Below are 24,212 nucleotides of genomic sequence, written 5' to 3'. Positions count from 1 at the left end.
CTTAAGATGTAGCAGTAAAGGGAAATCACTTGGCTATGGCAAGTGGAAGAAGGGCTGGTGGAGTAGTGATGCACTAGTAGGAATAAGCAGAATGTGCTACTAAGAAGGTAAGTCTTATCTTTGATTCATTAATAATTCTTCAGTCGATTTCACGGGAGTATAAAGGAACACTTAAGAGAACTTACTCTTATGTTAGATGATGCAGCTTTCACCCCATAATCGCTTCTCATCTGTTACATTATTTTTGAGTCATATATTCTGAAAACAGTTGCTTTTGAAAAATAAATATGTAGGGTCCTCTTGTCGAATACTTTCAAGTTCTGTGTAGGGTCTAATGATATAATTCCCCACATTGTAACAATGAGGGAGAAGATATTTTGGAATTGGATGGTTCTTCCCCAAATCTCTTAAATTATATTACCCAAGAGGAAGCTAATTCTGAGTGGTATTGTGGAAGCCTAGTTATAGTAGTCAATGCTGAGAGTCTCTTGGAAACATTTTGACATAAATGTCTCCAGAACCTCTGACTGTAAAGGTTCATGTACAACATAAGCCCGTGACAGGCTTGCATTTCAAAGTTTCTAGTTTCAGGAACTGCTCTTCGCTACTGGGCTCTTAGTTACTAAGCTATTTAGACCTAGCATATTTATCATATTTATAGTTATTATACTTAGTTGCTCAACAAGTCTTAAAAAAGATAGCTACAAAACTGTTTTTATGTTTCAGCCAATAGCTTAAATATCATTTTTCACATTTTCTAAATCATATTGAATGGAGAGATTCTATGATTAAAAAATGACAGATCTAATCGCCAAGTTCCTCTTATTCTCCAGCCCTTCTACTGCCTCCACCATCACTACTTATTGACCAAAATATTTATGAATAATGCACTGCAAACATTTCTGCAGAAATTCTTCTTATAAACAAGGCACCATAGAAAGCTCATGAATGAACAATTTTATAGAGTGTAAAAGCCAAAGAAATGTTAATCAATGTTAAAATTATGCCTTCTTCCTGTCAGCCACAGAAATTAGGTAAAAGCTTTGTTTTCTGATGCGCAATTTCATGGAACCTTTCTCAGTTACATGGAGCCTTTCTCAGTTACCTTCACTGAGCCCAACCCTTTTTCCAAGATGTCATTAAAACATTTTCACAAGAGAAGAGGGCCAGCTGTAACACTTCATTTTTCAGTCTCTAACTGCCTCTGGATTTGCTTTACCTTTCAAGTCTGCACTAACATCCAGGTTTTGGATAATATGACCATTTGCATGGATTACATATTTAGAGCAGATTATACATGTTTGGTTTGGTGGTCAGATGAGTCTAGTGTAGGGAATATAAATATGGCTCAGTATGAAAAGGTACAAGAGTAGCATACTGCTATATTTCTAAATCGAATAAAATTGATATATACATTATCCACCTTAGTTTGGCTAGATATTCAGTAATGGCTGTAATTGGTTTGTTCCTACCCTCTGTTTTGGTACGATGCAGGAAACTTGTGTGGTCTACACACTAGGAAAAAGGCAGGGAAAGACTTTTGGTCCTCAGTTTACTTTTTTTTTTGCATTGTGATAGACGCTCATAGTTATAAGCCTTGATGGTCTAATTTTAGGTGCTCTACTTACTCCAAGCCAAGCTAGGAGAGGATAGGAAACTTTGTCAAAGCTTAAAGGCTACTAGGAAGTGAAATTTTTGAATAGCCTGGAATCACTTTCCCTACCTGGTCATATCACCTCTTCTAGGGTGTGGTGAAGAATTTCCATGAAGCCGCATGAGTAGCCAATTATCCTATGAAAATTGATCAGCCACATCATAAAAATGAAAAATAACATGATAGGAGGCTGAAGTCTGGAACACTGCCTTTGGGGAGAGAAGCAGAGCTGGTCCAAGCCCTGGCCCCAAGTAAAGCCATTGCCCCGGAGCCACCTTGGAGGTCCCTCTCCCCACTAGATGCCTTTTTGCACAGCACTGGGCACTGGTCCCTGCTCCCACCTCTCTGGACCACTGCACCTGGATGAGCAGTGGTGAGTTGGGGAGGCACAGCGTGACCCAATAAGATCTGTCTATTTAAGCTTGTTCTGCTGGGTCTGCAGTGGGCAAATCCAACCTGTCCTCTGCCTTGTGAAGGGACAATTTCATGAGTACCAGGAGAGCACAATCGGAGCAGCCTTCCTCACACAGAATGTCTGCTTGGACAATACAACAGTCAGGTTTGAGATCTGGGACATGGTTGGACAGGAGTGGTATCACAGCCTGGCCGCCATGTATTCTTGGGGAGCCCAGGCTGCCATCATGGGTATGACGTCACCAATACAGATACATTTGCTGGAGATAAGAACTGGGTGAAGGAGCTACCGAGGCAGGCCAGCCCCAACATGGTCCTTGCACTCACAGGTAACAAGGCAGACCTGGCCAGCAAGAAAGCCCTGGAATTCCAGGAAGCACAAGCCTATGGAGACAACAACAGTTGGCTGTTCATGGAGACATCAGCAAAGGCTGCAATGAATGTGAATAAAATTTTCATGGCAATAGCTGAGAAGCTTCCCAAGAACAAGCCCCAGAATGCAGCTGGTGCTCCAGACAGAAACCAAGGTGTGGGACCTCCAGGAGAACCAGCCGGCCAGCTCCAGCCAGTGTTGCAGCAGTGGAGTCCCCCTTGCCTGCCACTGCCCCCACCTTCTCCACCTTAATGACCTGAAATCCACTCTTACCAATCGTACTTAACGACTTGGGCCACCTCTTGGGTAGGGGGGTAGGAGTAGGAGTCCACCATGATTTCTCCGTATAATTTTGGTCATAGGCCATAGTGAGTTATTTCACCTGTACCTTTCTGTACAAATGCTAATTCGACTTTAAGTCTGAAGTCACTTTTTAAATATATATGATCTTCTGCTTTCCCACTTCCTCCTCTTCCTACTGCTTTCCCACTTTTCTTTTGCTGGTTGTAGCCACATGCTCCCCTCTGGGAAACCACAGCATTATCACAGCATTATTGTGACAGCCACAAACCCGTTGCCTACAACTCCTCCACCCTCGGTCACCCTGACCTCTGGCTCTGAGCCCAGTTCTGACCAAATCATGATGAGTATTTGGAGGTGGCTGGGTAGGGGGGATAGTGGGAGGGGACAGAACCAACTTCTTCTTGTATTTTGTATTGTATGTTTTCTTCAAAATGTAACCAATCAGTATCTTGTCAATATAGTCAAAATGTGGTTGATCATATTTTCATAGGATAATTGGCTACTCATGTGGCTTCATGAAAATTCTTCACCACATTCAAAAGGGGGTGATATGACCAGGTAGTGAAAGTGATTCCAGACTATTCAAAAATTTCAATATAGTCAGATAAAAAATTAATATGACAATGAGGTAATAGTTTATACTCACTACATAACAAAAAATAAAAATTAGGGCTATAACAAGTGATGATAAAGAAAGGGAGTAATGAAACACGTAAGCTGTCAGTGGGAATATAAGCAGGTGCAACCACATGCAATGCTCACAACACTTAACCACTGTGTCAGGCATTAATGCTTTAGTTACTGAATTGTGAGAAAGTCTCTGTTGGCTAAGAGGCTGGCTAGGTATGATGACCAACTTGTCCTGGTTTAACTTTTCTGGCTTAAAACTGGAATGTCCTGTCCTAGAAGCCCTCTCAGTCCCAAGAACGCTGGGATAGTGTAGGTTACCCTGTGGACATAGCAATTGCAAGGGGATCCTCCAGAGACTTAAGGCAGCAGTTGTTTATCAAGTGTGGAATTATTTCAATATTTTACAAACAGGTCAAGTCATCCTGGTGTGTAGCAGCCTGGATACATGCACTTTGGAAAACATTTCGGCATTTGGCGTTCTGTGAACTTCAATATACACTTGCTCTGTGACTCCCAAGTTCCTCTCAGTGGCATATAGATCAGAGCAACTCTTGAGCATGTTTGTTAGGAAATGTGTACGAGAATTTTATGGCGGCATTGTATGTAATAACAAAAAAAGTTGGAAACAAACATCCTGCAACGAGACATTAGATGACTGTATTGTGCTTTTCATACAATGGAATACTATGAAGCAGTAGCACTGAAGGGACCAGCATGAACTCATCTCACAAATGATATTGAGCCAAAGAAACAAGTCGAAAATACAGAGGATATGGTTGATTTATATGAAGTTAGAATCAGGCAAAAGTAAGTAATATTTTAAAGAGATACAAACATAAAATTATAAAGAATAGCAAGTAGCTAATAAATACAAAAATTTCTGGTGGTGATTACCTGTGGGATACAGGAAGGGGCTCACAAAAGGCTTCAAAGTTCTTGCAATGTTCCATTTTTAAGCTAACTAGTGATATGTGGTTGTTCTCTTTATTCTTTTCACCTAATGCATGCTTTATAAATTGTTTAATATGTTTACAATATTTAATAACAAATTTTAAATCTCAAAAGTTAAATTTTTGGGGGGCCCTGTCAATGTTTACATCTTTCATATCCTTCAAAAGCAAATAGAAAACCAATCATTTAACAAATATTTATTGATTCATTGCTGTGCACTAGGTACAGAAAGATTAAAAAAATAAAAATGCCTCCCTTGAAAGGCATACATTCTAGTGAGGGAGAATAACAATAAGTCTCTATATAAATAAGTATGTAAGTAAGTAGGTACAATATATCTGTGATAAAATTCAGTTTGAGATTATCATTAGAAAATAACAAAAACCAGCCCTGGCATGGTGGCTTATGCTTGTAATCACAGCACTTTGGGAGGCTGAAGTGGGCAGATAACTTGAGGTCAGGAGTTTGAGACCAGCCCGGCCAACATGGCAAAATCCCGTCTCTACCAAAAATACAAAAATTAGCCAGGCGTGGTGGCACACACCTGTAGTCTCAGCTACTTGGGAGGCTGAGGCAGAAGAATCACTTGAACCTGGGAGGTGACCTGTGATCACGCCACCGCAACTCCAGCCTAGTTGACAGAGCAAGACTCTGTCTCAAAAACAAACAAATAAAACAAGCACCAAAAACAAAACAAAACAAACAAACAAACAAAAAAAACCCCAAAATAATAAAAACCAAAGGAGATATAAGGTGATGATGGGGTGTTAGAGGTGGCTATTTTAGACAGAGGTCAGGAAAAGCCTCCAGGAGAGTGAGCAGAGGATTAAATGAAGAGTAGAACCAGCCCTGTGTATATTTGGGAAAAGAGCATTCTGGCAAGTGAAGAGCCTGCCAACTCATCTCCCAAAGCTCACTCCAGAACCATCTCCTTCGTTGTGTCTCAGGGAAGTCATCCTCTTTCTCCCACTCAGGGCCACTTCCCATCCATCAACTCCACACCTCTCTCCAGACTCTATTGCTTTTGTAAGCAGAGGCTTTTCCAAATCAAGGCCTGTTAACTTTGACAAGAGAGCCTCCAGGCCTCCAAGATTTTCAGGATAGTTTGCTCTCTTGTTGGAGGAAGAGGGCAACATTGTTCATTTTTTTGTGTCATTAAAGAAGCAAGAGGCCAGGTGTGGTGACTCACACCTGTAATCCCAGCACTTTAGGAGGCGGAGGCGGGCAGATCATGAGGTCAGGAGATCGAGACCATCCTGGCTAACATGGTGAAAACCCATCTCTACTAAAAATACAAAAAAAATAGCCGGGTGTGGTGGCAGGTGCCTGTAATCCTGGCTACTCGGGAGGCTGAGGCAGGAGAATGGTGTGAATCTGGGAGGTGGAGCTTGCAGTGAGCCGAGATCGTGCCACTGCACTCAAGCCTGGGTGATACAGCGAGACTCCGTCTCAAAAAAAAAGCAAGAATGCGTGAATCATCTCAACAGATTACCATGCCACATTATGCATGATAACAGTTTTTGAAGTCTGCTTGATGACTGTGGTGCCTACTAAGGCTGCAGAACCAATCTTCATAAAGGCCTATAGAAGATTTTCTGTGATCAGTTTATGTAGTTATCTTTAGGTTAGAATGTTTTGTGTGGTCAACTTATGCAACTAATATCTTCATATCTTCTGTTCAGACTTTTTTTTTTGAACTCTAGACTTGCAATCTAACTGCCCATTTTTAAAAATCTCATCTTGGATATATTATAGATATTTAAAATTTAACATATCCGAAAAACAAATCTTCAATTTTTTCTTTAAGTATTTCCTTTATCTCAGTAAATAGCAGAATCATCCTTTAATTTGCTTAGGCCTTAAATCTCTTAATCATTCTTGACCCTTGACTCTCACAGGCTATATCTAATGTAGCTGAAATTCCTATTGGTTCCAGAATCTGACCACTTCTTACTCACTTCACTGCTATCACCCAGGCTTTGTTGACCCACATTCCTTGTCTGGATTATGGCAGATGGACTGTCTCTCTACAGTCCATCTAAGTTCCTTATAGTTCAAGCTCTCATAATGTGTCCCATAGATCCCTGGGGGTCCCCAGGACCCTTTCTTGGGGTACATGAGGTCAAATCAAATTTCTTAATTATATGAGGATCTGCTGTTTTTCACTCTTACTGACATTTGTGTTGTTGGTTCAAAGGTATTGGTGAGTAAATTGCTAGTGCATTACCACAAATCAAGCCAGTGGCACCAAAGTCTACTAGCAGTCAAAATGTACTTCATTAACAATCCACCAAAAAAATGCAATTTCACTTAAGGATGTCCTTGGTAAAGCAGCAAAAACTGTGATTTGTTCTCTTTTGATAATACAAGTTTTTAATATTCTATATGATGATGTGGGAAGTATGCAGAAAGCATTTCTGTTGCCTACTGACATATGGTGGCTGTCTGGAAGGAACACAATGTGCAGTTGCTTTAGACAAAAACTAAACTATCTACTTTTTTTCATGAAACACCTATTTACCTGAATGAAAAACTGACAAAAAACAATAGTTATTCAGATTTGGACATTTGGCAGACATTTTCTTAAAAATGAATAAAATAAGCCTAACAGTTCATGGAAAGCAATTAACAGCATCTGTTGCTGATGATAAAGTTTTTAAGTGAAAATTCAAATTTTGGAAAACTTGTATGTGCTTGAGAGATTTTCAGTACCTAAGAACTTTTTAATTGATATTAGAAGTGCTATTAATGAATATGATTTTTGATATTATGTAAAGAAATATTTGCAAGTTTGGAGAATCTGCATAACTCAATGAATCAAGAATTTTTTCAAATGACTAATGCATAATGTTAAGAGATCACGTATGGAAAAAATATCCATTCAAAGAGCAGAATAGCTGGATAGTCCCAGCTACTTGGGAGGCTGAGATGGGAGGATAGCTTGAGCCCAGGAGTTTGAGATCATCAGCCTGGGCAACACAGTGGGAACCCATCTAAAGACAAACAAACAAACAAACATACAAGCAAACAGCACAGAATAGACCAATGGATCTTTTTCAAACAGAGTAGGCGAGGTTTATTAACGTGGTTTGAAAATAACCTTTAAGAAATTAGCACTTGTTAAGTTTTGGTATAATATCAAAGAAGAATATGCAAAATTATCTGAAAAGTTTATTGAAACACTCATTCCTTTTTTGATTACATTCTTGTGTAAGGTTGGATTTTCTTAATATGCTTTAACCAAAACATCATATAGCATACATTTAATGCAGAAGATTTGAAACTCCAACTGTCTTCTATGAGGCCAGGCATTAATGAAATTTGCAAAGGTGTAAAGCAATGCTACTCTTCCATCAAGTTTTTTTGGCTTGAAAATAAGCTTATTTTAAAAATATGTTATTTATCTTATTTTGTAATGGGTCATTATTACTTTAAAATGAATACACAGATATTTAAAAACATTCTTACTAAATAGACTGAGATATAGTAAATATTTATACATATAACCCTGTTAAAGAAAAGCTCTTTGGAGTCCTCAGTAAGTTTTAGGTGTAAAGTGCCTGTGAGATTAAAAAGTTGAGCAGCTGCTTTTGTCTTTTTCCTGAGTAACAGGCAGAGTCAACCATGCCACTCCTACCCCAACACAACCCAGTGATTCCTCCTCCACTCATGGTAAAAGCCAGAGCTCTCACAGTGGCCATGAGGTCCTCTCTCATTGAGCTTGTCTTCTCTAACCCTCCTCTTTGTTCATGTTGCTCTAGATACCCTGACTTTGCTATGTTCAAGACCATGCCAAGCTTATCTGGCCAAAGAGTTTTTCTGCTTATTTCTTTTGCCCTGAACCCTCTTCCCCCAGATTTTTGTTTATCTTTTCACTTCATTTCTTGGCTATGCAAATGTTACCTCAAGGGAGTCACCCCTCTTGCTTTTCCCTGTTGCTTTACCCCACTTGCTTAAGTTTTTGTGATGGCACTTCTCATTACCTGATAATGTAATTTGCATTTATATTTTTACTTGCTTACTACCTGTCCTTTCTAGTAGAACTGCCACTCTATTAGGTAACAGGTTTTGTTCTGTTCATTGATTCAACTATAGGATCTAGAATGCACCAGACACATAGTGTATTTGTTGTATAAGTGATTTAATGGTCTGTCTTAACATCTTAGAGGTAACGGTGGCAGCTTCATTCACCCTCACTTTGCAGCCCAAAGTTGGAGAACTTTTCTGAAGGACTTTCTATATGTCTATTTTGAAACAAGTCAGAGAAAGAGTCCTTTGTGCTAGGCTGACCAGATGGTTTCAGGCCAGGATTTTCATGGAATTTCCGCTTTACAAAAGAGGCCTTGAAATACTATAGTCCTGGACTACTTATGGTCTACTTTGATGGCAAGTTCCAACTAATAACACACCATTTAATACTATATTGTGGAGCTCACTTGGCCGATGTGACAAGTTATAGAGTGTATATCAGTTTCTATAATCTGTTGCTTTTTCTGAGCTCTCTTACTGGATATCTTCCTTATGTTGTAAAAACATTTCTTTAGTCATACTTTTTTGGTGGGCTAGATACTATGAGTTTTTGCAGTCACCAGAGAACATTGCAAAAATTCAGCATCACTAAGATTTTGTCTGTATAGGTCAGACTTTGCCTCTGCATGCAGGAAGCTTCTCGTACCATAAAGCAAAGAGCTTGTAACAACGATTCATTTTTCTCTCCTTATAATACTAGGGCTATCAGCTCTTCCCACTCTTCTGGTTTTTCCAAAAATTTGTGTAAGAAAGATTATGAGAGAATTTGTAAGTGTAGCCTACATTTGTTTGAGATATATCAGAAGGAGATAAGTTTTCATAAAAGAAAACCTCAGAAATAATATGACTTTTAAAAAACCAATTATATTTGCAAAGACTTAGGCGTATAAGCAAAAAATCACATACTTTAAAAGAGGTATTATAGAATTCTCTAGGTGTTATTTTTTGATTTCATAGTAATTATACCATCTACCATCAAGATAGCATTATTAAGATCTTAGAGTGAGCTATTTTAAAGGTTCATTTAAATATATTATTTCTTCACATCCTCAAATCACTCTATTATAAATACTCACCATCATTTTGTAAATAAAGAAACTGAGGCTGGGCTGGGTGCAGTGGCTCACACCTGTAATACCAGCACTTTGGGAGGCCAAGGCGGGTGAATCACCTGAGGTCAGGAGCTCGAGACCAGCCTGGCCAACATAATGAAACCCCATCTCTACTAAAAATATAAAAATTAGCTGGATGTGGTGGCATGTGCCTAAAATCATAGCTACTCAGGAGGCTGAGGCAGGAGAATCGCTTGAGCCGGGGAGGTGGAGTTTGCAGTGAGCCAAGAGGGCGCCATTGCACTCCAGCCTGGGTGACAAAGCGAGACTCCATCTCAGAAAAAAAGAAAAAAAAAAAAAAAAAAAAAGGCTGAGACTGTTTTAAGTAATGTGTGCAAAATTCCACAGCTAATAAAATAGTCGGAGCATCAGAATTCAAGCTCAGTTCTTCTGATTTCTAGTCCAGTTATCTTTCTGTTTTTTCTCTTTCTATTTTGCCATTATACTATTTTGAGGTAACATTGCATGAGTAAGGGTTCTTTATCATCTTGGTTAGTTAAGTGCATGTTGTTTTAACATTCATGTAATAATTGAATAATCACCTTTAGCAAATACCAGAGGATATAAATGCAGCCCGAAAATTATAAAGTACCATTGAAAGAGAACAATTTCTTCTGAAAATCCAATTTCAACAGAAGGCCAAAAGGAAATTTATATTATCAAATAAATAAGGGACCGAAAGAAAGCAGAATTTGTATGAGCTTGTACTATGAGATACTATCATAAAAAACTGATGGCATCTTTCGGAATTGGTTAAAAGCCACAAACATAAGAAGAAGAGGGAATTGGAAGTCTCTTCAAATATCTACTGTGTCCCGTCATGAGGATATTTCCTGGACACTAGGAATGATAATTATTTTATCCAAGCAAAGTAAACACTCTTCCCTGTTACCAAACATCAGTAACAAACATAGCTGGCAAAGAGTGAGGTGAAGAGAAAAAAGCAAGAGAGAATATATTTATACTGATTTTTAAAATGCTGAGTGTATATAAATCATGCTGCTATAAAGACACATGCACACGTATGTTTATTGCAGCACTATTCACAATAGCAAAGACTTGGAATCAACCCAAATGTCCATCAGTGACAGACGGGATTAAGAAAATGTGGCACATATACACCATGGAATACTATGCAGCCATAAAAAAGGATGAGTTTGTGTCCTTTGTAGGGACATGGATGCAGCTGGAAACCATCATTCTTAGCAAACTATCACAAGAACAGAAAACCAAACACCGCATGTTCTCACTCATAGGTGGAAACTGAACAATGAGATCACTTGGACTCAGGAAGGAGAACATCACACACCGGGGCCTATCATGGGGAGGGGGGAGGGGGGAGGGATTGCATTGGGAGTTATACCTGATGTAAATGACGAGTTGATGGGTGCTGACGAGTTGATGGGTGCAGCACACCAACATGGCACAAGTATACATATGTAACAAACCTGCACGTTATGCACATGTACCCTAGAACTTAAAGTATAATAATAATAAATAAATAAATAAATAAATAAATAAATAAATAAATAAAATAAAATGCTGAGTGTAATAGTTATTAATTTTAGTAAAGAGACATTAATTAGACATGCATTTGACACTGAGAACAACAAGCTTCTCTGTGATTTCTTAAAGTAATTTTTAATTGAAAATATGGGAACCCAAGAAAGTGATTTGATTAAAATTCTTTACTTTCAACATTGGTAATTACAACAATAATTTCTTATTGCAGCACTTTTGAATATTGGTTATCTATTTAATTTTATGATGCATGTCACTGATACACCTAACTGCTAGAAGATGATATGGTAATACACTTATCATTAGTGCTTACTGATGTGTGAATTAAACATTGGTATAAAAGATGCTTCTCACAGTCATGTAAATGTTAATTAAATTGGTAAGTATAAAAACACTTCTTTTGAGAACTTTTAATTTAAGCAGTTAGAATAAATATGTTACACATCAGGATGTTCTGATTCATATATTTTGGGATTGAGGAAAAATGACTTTGGCAGGTTCCCTCTTAGAGTCATCAGGTAGGTGTCTGTTCTTCTAATTAAGTATTTTGACATAAACTTTGAATGTAATAAGGTAATATTAAAAGATTGTTTACAGAAAGATAACTCATAAGTCAACATGATGAGGCAGCTGCAAAAAATGCTGGTATAATTTTTAACTGATTTAAAAATGCATCACAGAGAGGTGAGAGTGCTGCTGTACTTCATATTTGTAGGGGCAAATGTGACATGTTGTCTTCATCAGTGAGGAATGCGCCTTGTGAGAGGGGAGCAGAACCAGCATTGGGAGAATCTTTACAACCATGATAGCGCAGCCAGACCTGACAGCCATGGGGATGTTTCTTCTAGAGAGACAAAGACATAGATAAACTTTTTTTTTTTTTTTTTTTTTTTGAGAAAAGTATTTATTAGCCAGTGTCCCTTGGTCTACTGGTTAGAAAATACTTCAAATTTCATCACAGTCTTTGTTTACTACTTCATATTATCCTCAAGTATGTCAAAGACCATTGTAATGACATTAAAAACAAACAAACAAACAAACAAATAAATAAAAACAGAGCTAGCAGAAGACCTGCCATTTGAAAGATCCATTCTCCATCAAAGGCAGTAGGGATTATGAATAACATATATATTTTTCAAGACATATTTATATCAAAACTAGGAACGAAATGGGAGCAGGATTCATTTATAATTTGACAACCATGTGAAAAGTCATATGTAAAACATCAGTTGACTGGCATTTTATTTTTAATTTACTTAGGAGATTTTTGGTGTCCATGATGGCCTGGCATCCTGGGCAACTGTCTGGCTTACCTGCATTTTACTTCAACTTTGATTGAGTGGCCTATTTATTGGAAAGGTACATAATAAAATCAAGGGAAGTTTAAATGTGTGGGATCCAGGAATCAAGTTCATCCCAACCCTGAACTACTATTATAGAAAATAAAAGGATAATTTGGTATTTGGGTATATATATTAATAATAACATCTTGATTGAAACTATTCCAATAACTAATTGATCTGTCTTCTTGTGTGTCTTGAAATTAGGACACAATGGTTATAGCTATAGACCAATTACCAGAAAGAAGAGGCAGTGAAATTCATGTACTGTTCTCCTACTTGTTTGTACTGTCTCCCAAAATATTAACATTAGTTCTTGATTATAGAATTTTCCAAATGAAAATGTTTGCATTTTGAGCTTTCAGAATGAAATTTAAAAACCATGTTTAAAAAAACTTTAGATAAATTTAAGGAACAGTTATTAAGCAAAGTTAGAGGAAATATGAAGAAGATGGGACTTTCTGTGTTTAAAAAAAATGTTTCTCATCTTTAACCTCTCCCCACAAAAGATTTTCAAAATCAGTGATGACACCAGAACAATGAACAATGATTAAATCCAGCATGGTATCAATAAGGCATAATCTCAGATTAAAACCTCAAGGGTTTGCCTGTAAGACATTTGCTGTGACCTAAGAAAAGTTTAAGGGCGTGCTTAGGGCTTCTAAAAATATTAATGCATGCCCTGTCTTATAGAAAATAGGTCCCCTAAAAATCTTAAGAGTGTGACTCTTAGATATTTTAAACTAGAAAAAAGGCTTCTAAGTATCCTAAAGTCCATGGACTTCCATGCTTGGACCAAGTATTTTTAGAAAGAAATTGGGATGTGAATTTTGTTGAGTAGAGTGGATTATAATTTGACACACAGGAGGCCCATAAAGCTTTTAAAGGAGTTATACAAGTTTTAACTTAAAGGGATGAGATGACACAAAGTGAAAAGGAAATTCTTTGTGTTCCTAACTTGCAGGAGACAAGTTGAAAAAAAAAAAAAACCCTGCTTATTTACAAAGATGACTATTCTTATGAAGAGAGAAGGATGAAGAGAGAAGGATGAATCAGGATCCTAGGAGGAGCAATCAAAAGCTACAGAGAATCACACCCAGGAAATAGGACTGTGTCATAATCAGGGAACCAGTGACACATGCCCAAATAGATTTCAGAATGTCTGTGGACCTGCTATGTACCTACCATTTTGTCTCTTTGTGAAAGAGAGTATCTATTTCAGTCATCCTATGCCTTTTCACTATTGTATGATATGCATATGTGCCAGATAACTTGTCTTTTAAGTTAACAATTCTTCAGATTTATAGAAACTGTACTTGCAAAATTTGAGCCTGAGGAAACATGGCACATCTGCACTTGGACCCAATTTAAATAACAAGATCTTGAACCTCAAACCTGAGCCTGATGCCATAGCGGGATGAGAATATTGAGAGTCTTGAAAGAGTGAGCGGAACAGGCACAAATTTTGGTGGCCAGAAGGCATGATAGTAAAAGAATATCCCTATGGATTCTGTTCGTCTTTATATAGACATGCTTCTACTTATGTCAAGAAGAGGATTTTAATTTCCCTCTTCTTGAATCCGGGCTGAACTCAGTGACTTGCTTGACCAATAAAATGTGAAAATTATGTTATGGAATATTTGAGGATAGGTGATAAGAAGCTACACAGATCCTGTCTTGTTCTATTGCAATGCTTACTTATGAGACATTTCCTTTTGGAAACTTGCTGTTGCTGTGAGAGGCCCCAGCCACAAAGAGAGGCCACTTGAAGGTATTCCAGTTGAATGCTGCAACTGGGCTCCCTACCAGGAGCCAGCATTAATTACCATCTTGGATGAGTGACTCAGTTAAGCCTCAGCCATTGTCTTCAATTGTATGAGACACTTCAAGTAAGAATTACCCAGCAGAGCCCAGTAATTAGCCATAGAGCCATGAGAGACTTTAAGCTACTAGAATTTGCGATGTTTTGTAATGCGTAGATAACCAAAACAATAACCATTTATTCCCGCTTTGCACCCTTCTTTCTCTCTACATGGAATACCTTGCTTTGATACTTTTCTAGCATTCCGCTAGCAAGTCTTTCATCTGGCCTCTATTTCAAAATTCCAAATAGAATTCACCCTCTCTTGAGTTACTTTCCTTGTTTTTGACTCTTCCCTCAATACTTAGAATTTAATTTGTCTCATGTTAATTTTTACTTAGTGACATTGTGTTCTAAAAGTTTTTGATTCATTCTCTAGGGTATATGCTCTGTTTTTTTCCATATAATTGTAAAATTTTTAAAACACAGATTAAATTTCTTATATTCCCTCCACCCCCAACCACAACTCCAAATTTATATTCATCACTTCAAAATTTTAACTAACTAAACCTCTTCTAGAGTGCTTCTTGGACTTGGAGGATAAGTTTTACACTATTTGATGGTCTAGCCACCATACTGAACTTGTTTAACATCAACTATTGATCACCACATGAAACTTTCTGTTCTATACCACATTAATGGTTTGAAAGTCTGGGGGCTGTTTATCTTGAGTTGCTATTGACCTGTTTTCTTAGTTTTCCCTGATGCTGTCTTGACTTGGCCTATTACACCTCAGCCCTGTGGCCCTGGTAGTTTTTTCCAGTGTGCCCAAATTATTTCTGGCTTTAAAACTTTGCCTTTGGGTTCCTTCAACCCCAGATTCTTTTCCCAGGCTCTCTCATATCCACCTGCTCTCAACTCAAATGTCACATCCTTCAAGCCCTTTTCTGGCCATCTACTCCAAAGTAGCTCCAAATTCCATGCCTGTCACTCTCTTATTACTTGCCTTTATTTTTTTCATAACATTCATAGTTACATGGAATGATCTATGTAATTATGTTTTTTTGTTGTTGTTGACTATAGACCTGTTTGAGATACATAGTATAAGTAAGAAATTTTGGTGTTTGGCCACTGGGATTTTGTGGTTGTTTACTCCCTAACTCCCCTTACTATTGTTTGTCCTCTCACTAATATGTGAAGTTCAAGAAAAAAAAAACTTTTGTTATTGTTTATTTCATTTATTGTCACATTTTCAAAAGAATGGCAGAGTGCCATACTAGTAGGCAATTGTAGGTATTCAGCAAATATTCATTAGATGAATGATTGAACTCCCATATTCCTCTTGCCACCAGCATAGGGTGGGCCTTGGGAAACCAGCTGAAGCTAGGAGCAGTTGATTCTGCACTCTGGGAACTACAATGGCAGCTTCTCAATGGGATGGGCCAGGGGCACCAGTAACAGTGGGTTTTGATAAGTTTGAAAGAACCTCACTCAACCCATTCTGTTAAGGTTAAATAAGAAATATTAGAATCTTAAATTTCTTATTAATATTTTTGTTCTGAAAAATCTGTCTTTATGCTTCAACAAGCCAGACTGGGATGACTGTGCCAAAACAAACATTTTTATTTTAAATTATTTTTATTACTCTGCCAATTGGCAAAAGGTTCAATTTTAAAGATCAGTGCTTTTATTAAACGATGGGCAGAATATTTGCCTTCCTCTCACTTAAATATACACAGTCACTTAAATAATGGAATCAGTTGCTCATCTCATCTAGTGTCATATAGGGAATTTTCTCTCTCACTGTGTAAGATGACAGATTCCAGAGCTAATATATGATTTTCAAGATTCTACAAAGAGAGTTGCCTGGAATAAACTTGTACATTTTTTTTTCTTTGAAAACCTGCAAGTTTAAGATGTTTAGTGTTCATCCATATCCTGTTTTTCCCTTCCAGGCAAATGGGGGGATTATGTTTCTTCCCCAACTTCCAATTGGAGAGGAGCCTTAAAACTAGTTCTGGCCAATGGGCTCTGAGCAGAAGAGACATGTGCTCAGGTGTGTAATTTCATCATTTAATCACTAGCATGAGACCCTGCTTCCTCCTTTTGTGATGTGGAAATTATTACTACCCAGCTCTCTAGGATGTCTCAGGAGGCTGCCGATTCCAGAAGTGCAGCCATAGGAGAGCAGAATCTTCACAAACCGGGTTCCCTAAGTGACTCCCTGGTGGCCTATGTGGAGTCTGTAGCATGAGTCCCTCAGGCACTGCATCCCTAAGTGACTGTGGACCTCCTTGGGGTGCACAGTATGAGTGAGAAATTACGGCATTGGCCGTTGAGGTTTGGTAGTTGGGTGTTACTGCACCGTAGTCAATTCTAAATGTATAACATAGTTCAAGAATGAGATCTGAGGTTGATTTTTATTAGCTTTTTTCTAGTAGAAAAGATTTGTAAATATTTGATAATGACTTTAAACTGCCTTTCAAATTACTTTTTTAAAGAAGAAATTTCTACCATGTGTGTCTGAATTTAATGAGGAGAGTACTTTGTGTGTTCCTGATTTTTCTTGATAGCATTGAAGAATATGTGAACACAGAGGAAAAAGCTCTAGGACTTCTGTGGTTTTAATTCACAAAATCATCTTTTTATTTTTTCTTAAATTAGCTTCAGCTACTAGCACTTAAGATATTTCTCAGCTTTCATTTTTGCCATAGAAATTAGCATTTTTATTACCACAAATTATTCTTGTTTGCTAATTCCAAAGATGTCCGAAAGCAAGAACAGCCTCCTGAGCTGTTAGACTTTGGAAGAGAATAGTAAATCAACCGGTGGATAGGACCATATATCATATTAAACACGGGGAATTCACCACAAAATCATTACACTAAAAAGAGACAATTTTGATTGATTAAAATGGTATGGGCTGGATAGTGTTAAATCACCGTGAGTAATATGACATTATAATTTTACATATCATATTTCTGCCAAGACAATGAAGGTAAGAGGCATTGTCATCAGATGATAACAGACAATAAGAAGAATCCTGATGTTGGATTTATTACCGGGTTTAGATTTAGAAAGAAGTAATTCTTGTCCTGTTCCACTTATCAAATGACTGTAAATTTAGTGATGATGTAAAATTCTAAGGCAGAGCCACTTATAGGTTTGACAAAGTGCCAGCTATAAAGTATTTATTGTTCTCAGTGGTTCTGCCTTACACACTTAAATATTTATCAGAAACATAAGCCCCTCTGATAAATGTTTTGGATCTTTGTGGCTATTTTTTTTTTTTTTTTTTACATTTAGATTTTTCATCAGAAACCAAATCTGTATTTTTATTATGTTAATAACACTGAATTCATAATTTGAAAGGATAATATATGAGTTTTAAAATTTGACTCCTTGTAACTTCTCACTTTAAGTGTGAAACTTCTGGAATCGTTCCTTATCCATGGGTGCACGCAGCCTTTGCTTGGTAGCGTAGCCAGTCGGACCAGGGATCAACACATGAGGTAAAGAAAGGCAACTATGTGCTGATCACTAATCCTGGGGTGGCAGGTTATGGCATGAGAACCCTGGGACGTAGCAATGTTTTATATAGGAGACAGGAGACTGGACCTGGCTACATCTTCTTATTAACGCATTCAAATGTGAGACATATAAATGGTATAACAACTCCAAAGCACAGAGAATCACAGAAAGAAAGCAATTAACAGACTCCACAACGTTGCCAAAGCTACCAAATGCAAAAGCCAAAAGTTGCAGGTAGAAAGTCAAAGTCATTAAGAAACAGCAAGAGAAGTAGATATTATAAAAACTGAAATAGAGAGTAGGCTGGACCATCAGAAAACTGAAACGTCACACTAAAAGTGGGCTAGGTTGCAATCATAAAGCTGTGGAGGTTATTTTCTGTTATTCCTCAATTCCCTGGGTATCCTTACAGCAAACTAGCTTTAACTACTTTAAACTGGGCTTCTTACTCTTCCTCCAACTTCAAAAAGTCTAACACATCTAAGAAAATATAATGAATTCATAAGATCACAGAATTTCAACTCTACAAGAGTGCTTAGAGACATCTTGCCAAAACATTTCCTACTTGTTTTTATTATGGGAAATTTCAGTGCCAGGGAGGAAAAACAAGAGAGTCAAGCCCTTACTTTGCTCTACTAGCTGAGCGTGTACTGTGATCATCAGCTTCTCAAGGCTACAAACATGTTTTCGGTATCTGTTTCTTCTACCCCAGTATAAAGTAGGAGCTCAATAAATGCTTTTTGAATAGTGAGTTGTAGTAAAATCTTATGGCATTACACAGTTTAGATTTGTCTGCAGGGCTGGTTAGTTCTAAATAGTTGAAAGCAGATATATGGTAAAAAATGAAATGACTCTTTCTTTTTTTGAGACTGGGTCACACTCTGCGGCTCAGGCTGGAGTGCAGTGGCGTGACCTCCCAGGCTCATGTGATCCTCCCACCTCGGCCTCCTGAGCAGCTGGGACTACAGGTGTGTGCCACCATGCCTAGTTAAGTTTTTTTTCTTTTTTTAATTTGTAGAGATGAGGTCTCACTATGTTTCCAGGGCTGTTCTCAAACGCCTGGGCTTGAGCAATCCACCTGCCTCAGCCTCCCAAAGTGCTGGGATTACAGGCGCGAACCACCACACTGGGCCGAAATGACTCTTGTTTATCCCCCCCCACCCCAATCTATTTTGTTAACTCTTTCTCTTCTGCACATGATACATACACATACTCATATACATACTCAAATAAAGGAGTTATTAATCTCATTAGGAATATAAACTGATTGAAGAGGTTTTATGTCCATCAAAATTGGTCTTGGAAAATTCATTGCACAAGGCTGGCATTTGAGGTTCACAAATTGCATGGGCAGTGGGGCAATGACAATATCCAACTAAGTTACAGTTAGGTCTCCACACTTACTTAGGTTCGTGGATTAAAAATGAAAAAAGTGGTGTGTTCTGGAACATTTTCTGATTCAAGTGTAGGGAAGGTTAGTATGGAGCTAAGTTCTCTGACTCTAATAATTTACATGAAGCTTTCAGCATCAGTCTCATTTCCTTGAATGTCAAAGGCTAAAGAGTTTTTCTGAATAAATCAAAACTTAAAAGAAGTCTCTGGGAAATAACATATGTCTGTTCAGCAGATTGTTTTGTAGAAGAGAACAATTAGTTGAATTTAGGGGTATTTCTTCAATTTTAGTCACCTCTGCGAAAGAACAAACAGTAAGAGCTATCAAAGTCACATCTGCCACTCAATTTTGTTTTAACTTTCAGTTTTATTTTCCCCTGAGAGAAATCCTTCAAAGCCAGAATAAATAATTCTCCCAGATAGTACACACAAATAGAGAATGCTGGTTCTAATCTTTATCTAGATTTTGTCTTAGGAGGTATAAGGACAAATCTTTAGCTTGGACTAATTCTGAATTATGAACTATATTGGAGGCCTGGGTTCCTTTTGCTAAGAAAGTTCCCCAGTCTCAATTTCCTAAAAAAGGACTTCTGAGAAGTGTGATGATTTATTAGACATTACTAAAGGATAGGGCTTAGGAAAGAGAGAAAAGCTAGCAACTTCCATACTGTTCTCCCTTGGAAGAGTGGAAGTAGTATTTAAGGTAAGGGGCGCATGCCAAGGTGAATTCTGACCATTCACAAAATTACTCATTGTGTCAGATGGGGTGGTTTGCATTCTGTATGACACAGCTTTTTTTTTATTTTTATTTTTTTTCCTGTAAATTATGGAAAAAAAAGTCTTAAAGAAGGGACAGTCCAGAAAAATTTGGTGTCCTTATTCTTGTGAAATGAAAGAAAAATTAATAAAGGTTTGATGTCGACCTTATAAATAGGTAAACTTTATATCATGTGCTGAATGCAAAAAATCATTTCAAATGTCAAGATTTCTGTGCTAAAGAGGTTTTCAAAATTGTCCTCCCAGCAGCTCAGGATTGCTATCATGTGTAAGGGAAGTTTATGCACTGCTGAGAAGATAAATAAGATTGTCTTAATATCTTCATAATTGTTTATGAGCCACACTTTTGTTTTAAAAGTAGTTCTAAAGAACTCGAGGGACTTTGACTATCTTAATTGTATAGAAGTTGGAATTTAGAAAATGGTTCTTTCTAGCTTGATAAATTTTCATTCTGCATTAGCTAAGTAAGTTTTCACTCTGCTTCACCTGCAGTTGCTCATGAACCTTGGAAGAGGAACTGTAAGATAATCTTTAGAACAAATAAAATGCTATATAAAGTTCCTTGATGATGTGGTGGCTCATACCTATAAAGGCAGGAGGATAGCCTGAGGTTAAGAGTTCAAGACCAGCCTGGGTAACATAGCAAGACCCTGTTTCTACAAAAAAATGTTAAAAAAAAAAAAATACTGGCTGGGCATGGTGGTGCACACCTGTAGTCCTAGCTACTTGAGAGGCTGAGGTGGGAGGATTGCTTGAGCCCAGGAGTTCAAGGCTATGATCACACCACTGCACACCAGCCTGGGCAACAGATCAAGACCCTGTTTCAAAAATAAATAAATAAATAAATAAATAAATAAATAAACAAACAAACAGATAAATAAAGCTCCTTGAGTGGGTGCTGGTATCCACACAAGATGTGGGCTAACATTGTAGATATGCTACAGGTCCATTAAACTACAGGGCAGGGACAAATAAGATTGTTGAATATTGAAATTTTAACTAAAACTGGTCTTGTAATTGCCTACTTAATTGTGAATGCTTGATATCAATTAATTGTTGCTTTTTGAAATTGAGATTGCTTTGTAGCCTAATTTATTATATTTGTGTTATCACATATCTATTCTTTCTATCCATCCATCATCCAACCACATATCTTTTTATATACTTCAAAATAACTTGCAGATGCCAGTCAGTACACTTCACCTGAAAGCACTTCAACATAATGAACACTAGAATTCAGTATTTGATTTTTTGAGGTACAGTTTATACACAGTGAAGTTTTCATGGGACCGCTGGTGAGGATGAAAATCAGGGAGGCCATGAGGGGAAGCTTGACTCCCAACACCACTCAATCAGCATCGACCTAGTTTAATCTGCTTTTTTGCCTAATCATCTGAAGAGCCATTCACTTGAAAAAATGGTTTCACAGCTAAAAAAAAAGTTTGAACTTCACTAATCTTAAATGTTATGATTTATTTTCAGGAAACAAGAAGCTGTCTTTCTGAGATTTTAGCCAGTCCTGATATTACAGATTTACTTAGACTTAGAGACTCAACATGCCAGTTTGTGTTTGTGAGCTGTCTTAGCAGGGGTGGCATCTCACCTTAGGCAGGATAGTCAATCACTATTCACAGAGAATTTCAAAGGGATTTCCTATTCTGTGGCTTTTCCCATGCCTGAAATTATTCCTCCAGTATCACTTCCTAAGATCCTAAGTAAATCATTTATAATTTTTTTGTGATTTTAATTAATTTAGCATTATATTAGTGGTGCAAACTTGTTAAAAAGAATGTATTAGTTTTATATTGCTGCTATAACAAATAACCACAAACTTAGTTGCTTAAACAGTACAAGATTATTACTTTATAGTTCTGTAGGTCAAAAATCCAGGCTAAAACAAAAATGTTAGTAGATCTGCATTCCTTTCTGAAGGCTTTATGGGATAATCCATTTACTTTCTGTTTTTCAGATTCTAGAGGATGTCTGTGTGCCTTTCTCCCCTTTCAAGCGATGGGGAAGATATACTGTGTCCTGTCTTCCACTACGGGATGCCCTGGCCTCTATTCTCCTATCTTCAAAGTGAGCAAGAGCGGGCTCAGTCCTCCTCACTGCACTCTCTTCTTTTGTGTACCTTTTCCACTTGTAAGGACCCTTGTAATTACATTGGATTCACCTGGATAACCCAGAATGATCTCCCTATTTTAAGGTCAGTTAATTAACAAACTTAATTTCATCTCCAACTTTAATTCTCCTTTGCTATGTAATTTAACATAGGTTCTAGGAATTAGGATGTGGTGGAAAGGTATTTTTGCACCAATTGCAAATGACTTAGTTATCAGTTTCATTTGATTATCAGAAATCGACTCATTTTGTTATCAAAGTTATTTGCTATTCTTTGCTACTTCATTGGCCCATGGTTCTATCCACTTGCTTTGGTTGTACTGTTGAGAGGAAGAACTTCAAGTCTAGGGTCTGTTGTCCTCTAGGGAGTCCTCTAATTCATTCTGCTTCTTCCTGGAGGAGTTGCAAAAGGGAGCCCCCACTGGGTAGAGCAATTAGAAAGTGGTTCCAGGACTCACGGTTTGGTCAGAAGTTAAAGGATAGATTTCAGCACCACCCCAGCAGGGTACAACCTATACACAGCAGCCCTCCTACCTCACTTATAGTTTCTATAGACTGTGCCCCATGCTTTCAGCCTCTGCCTTAAACATTTATTTGCTTTAAGCTTTTAAAGGGTAACCTGTGTCTTATAAAGTCACTTTAGGGCTTAGCTTAGTGCTGAGCACGGGGTAAACCCTCTGGATCTTGTCCTGCTGTGATCTGCGAGTGACAATACAGAACCACACCCTCTTTTTAGACAAATTTAGGAATTTAAAAGAATGGTTTATAGATTTCTAGCTATGTAAGATGATTTCTTGAGTCATTAAAAGCAATCTTATTTATGATAAGTTAAAAAAATCAGGATTCATCTTCTATATATTTCTGCTCACAGTTAGAATCTGAGTGTCCTGCCATCTGTGTAGGCTCAAGGAATCAGCTACTCAGAGAACCCAGAAATGGCCAGGAGCTCTTGGAAAAGCAGTCTCTCTGTGACCCCATTAGCTTCGAGTCCTAGTTTTCCTGGAAAAAGTAGGGTGAGGTGTCTGACATTTTATTGAGATGAATTTTCTGGAATAGGGTTTACTCAAAGTAGAACTTCTATGCTATTAGCTTTATTAAGTTTCCTAGATATTTGGGGAAGGAATTCTAGATCTCTTGCAGTCATTTTCTCATTCTGCAAGCTCTGCTGAGACCCAACATATCAAGGAACAGTTGGAAGCACAATATGTCTAAGAGGGAATATTGAAAATACATAGAGGAATTTAGAAATAAGTTTTAGGACACAAATTACAAACTTCAACTAGTTCCTATCTTTTTGGGGGCTGTTTTTGAAGGAAAAGTTGTGATGGATTTCTAGTACAGTCATGCACTGCTTACTGATGGGAATATGTTTTGAGAAATGTGTCATTAGATGATTTCATCACACGAACTTTATACAGTGTACTTACACAAACCTAGATGGTGTAGCCTACTACACACCTAGGCTATGTGGGATAGCCTATTGCTCCTAGGCTACAAACCTGTACAGCATGTTACTGCACTGAATGCTGTAGACAATTGTAACACAATGGTAACTATTTGTGGATCTAAACATAGAAAAGGTATAGGAAAAATACAGTATTATAATCTTATGGGACTACTGTCATATCTTGTCTGTCATTAACTGAAGTGCCATTGTGCAAGCTCATGGCTGTAATTCCACAGGCATCTTGGGTCACACGAAACGTGTCATGTTATTAAACATTTCTCCATTTGTCAGGGGACAATACTTAGCTCTCTGTGTAGGAATATTTGCCATCCTGAAGGTTAAGGTCTTCAGGTTAGACCAGCCAACAGAATTGAGGAAAAAGTTTTTTTTTTGGGTGATAATAATAGACATCAAATAACTTTTAGTGATGGGATCCTGAAATTGATCAACACTCTTTTGGAAACATGTGACGGAAACCTAATTCAAATTACTTTGAGCAGAAAGGAAACATGGTGGCTCTTGCAGCTCCACTAGTTCACATGCCTGAAGGAATTGTTGGGGAAACTAGGATGCTGAAAGGGTCTCAGTACCTCTGGACTGTCTCTTTCTATCTAGCTTTTATCATGCTGGTCTCTGATTGGCTTTATTCTGCACACAAGCTTTTTTCAAATGATGCAGAAGATGCCTGCTGGTAGCACCAGAGACCTAGCTCCAGACTCAGCAATCCCTGAGGAGTGAGAACTCCTTTCTGCCAGTCCCGTTCTAAGGAAGAACTCTGGCCTTCCTTGTACCCTATGCCCAAATGCTTGGAGAAAG

General features: G+C 37.8%; 1 long non-coding RNA gene and 1 pseudogene across 1 annotated transcript in view; both read left to right on the top strand.

The window, feature by feature from the left end:
- LOC140711560 (uncharacterized) overlaps nt 1–22,567 on the top strand; it is a 31,362-nt gene extending 8,795 nt beyond the window's left edge. The window contains exon 4 of the long non-coding RNA XR_012092834.1: nt 21,798–22,567. This is a non-coding gene — a long non-coding RNA (uncharacterized lncRNA). The remainder of the gene's footprint in view (nt 1–21,797) is intronic.
- Nucleotides 1,344–2,727, top strand: LOC103225177 (ras-related protein Rab-5C pseudogene; annotated as a pseudogene).
- Nucleotides 22,568–24,212: the final 1,645 nt, after the last annotated feature.

The sequence above is a fragment of the Chlorocebus sabaeus genome, chromosome 4 (genome assembly GCF_047675955.1).
Source record: "Chlorocebus sabaeus isolate Y175 chromosome 4, mChlSab1.0.hap1, whole genome shotgun sequence".
NCBI lineage: Eukaryota > Metazoa > Chordata > Mammalia > Primates > Cercopithecidae > Chlorocebus > Chlorocebus sabaeus.
Note: the sequence above shows the minus strand (reverse complement) of the source record. Positions and strands in the feature narration are given on the sequence as shown.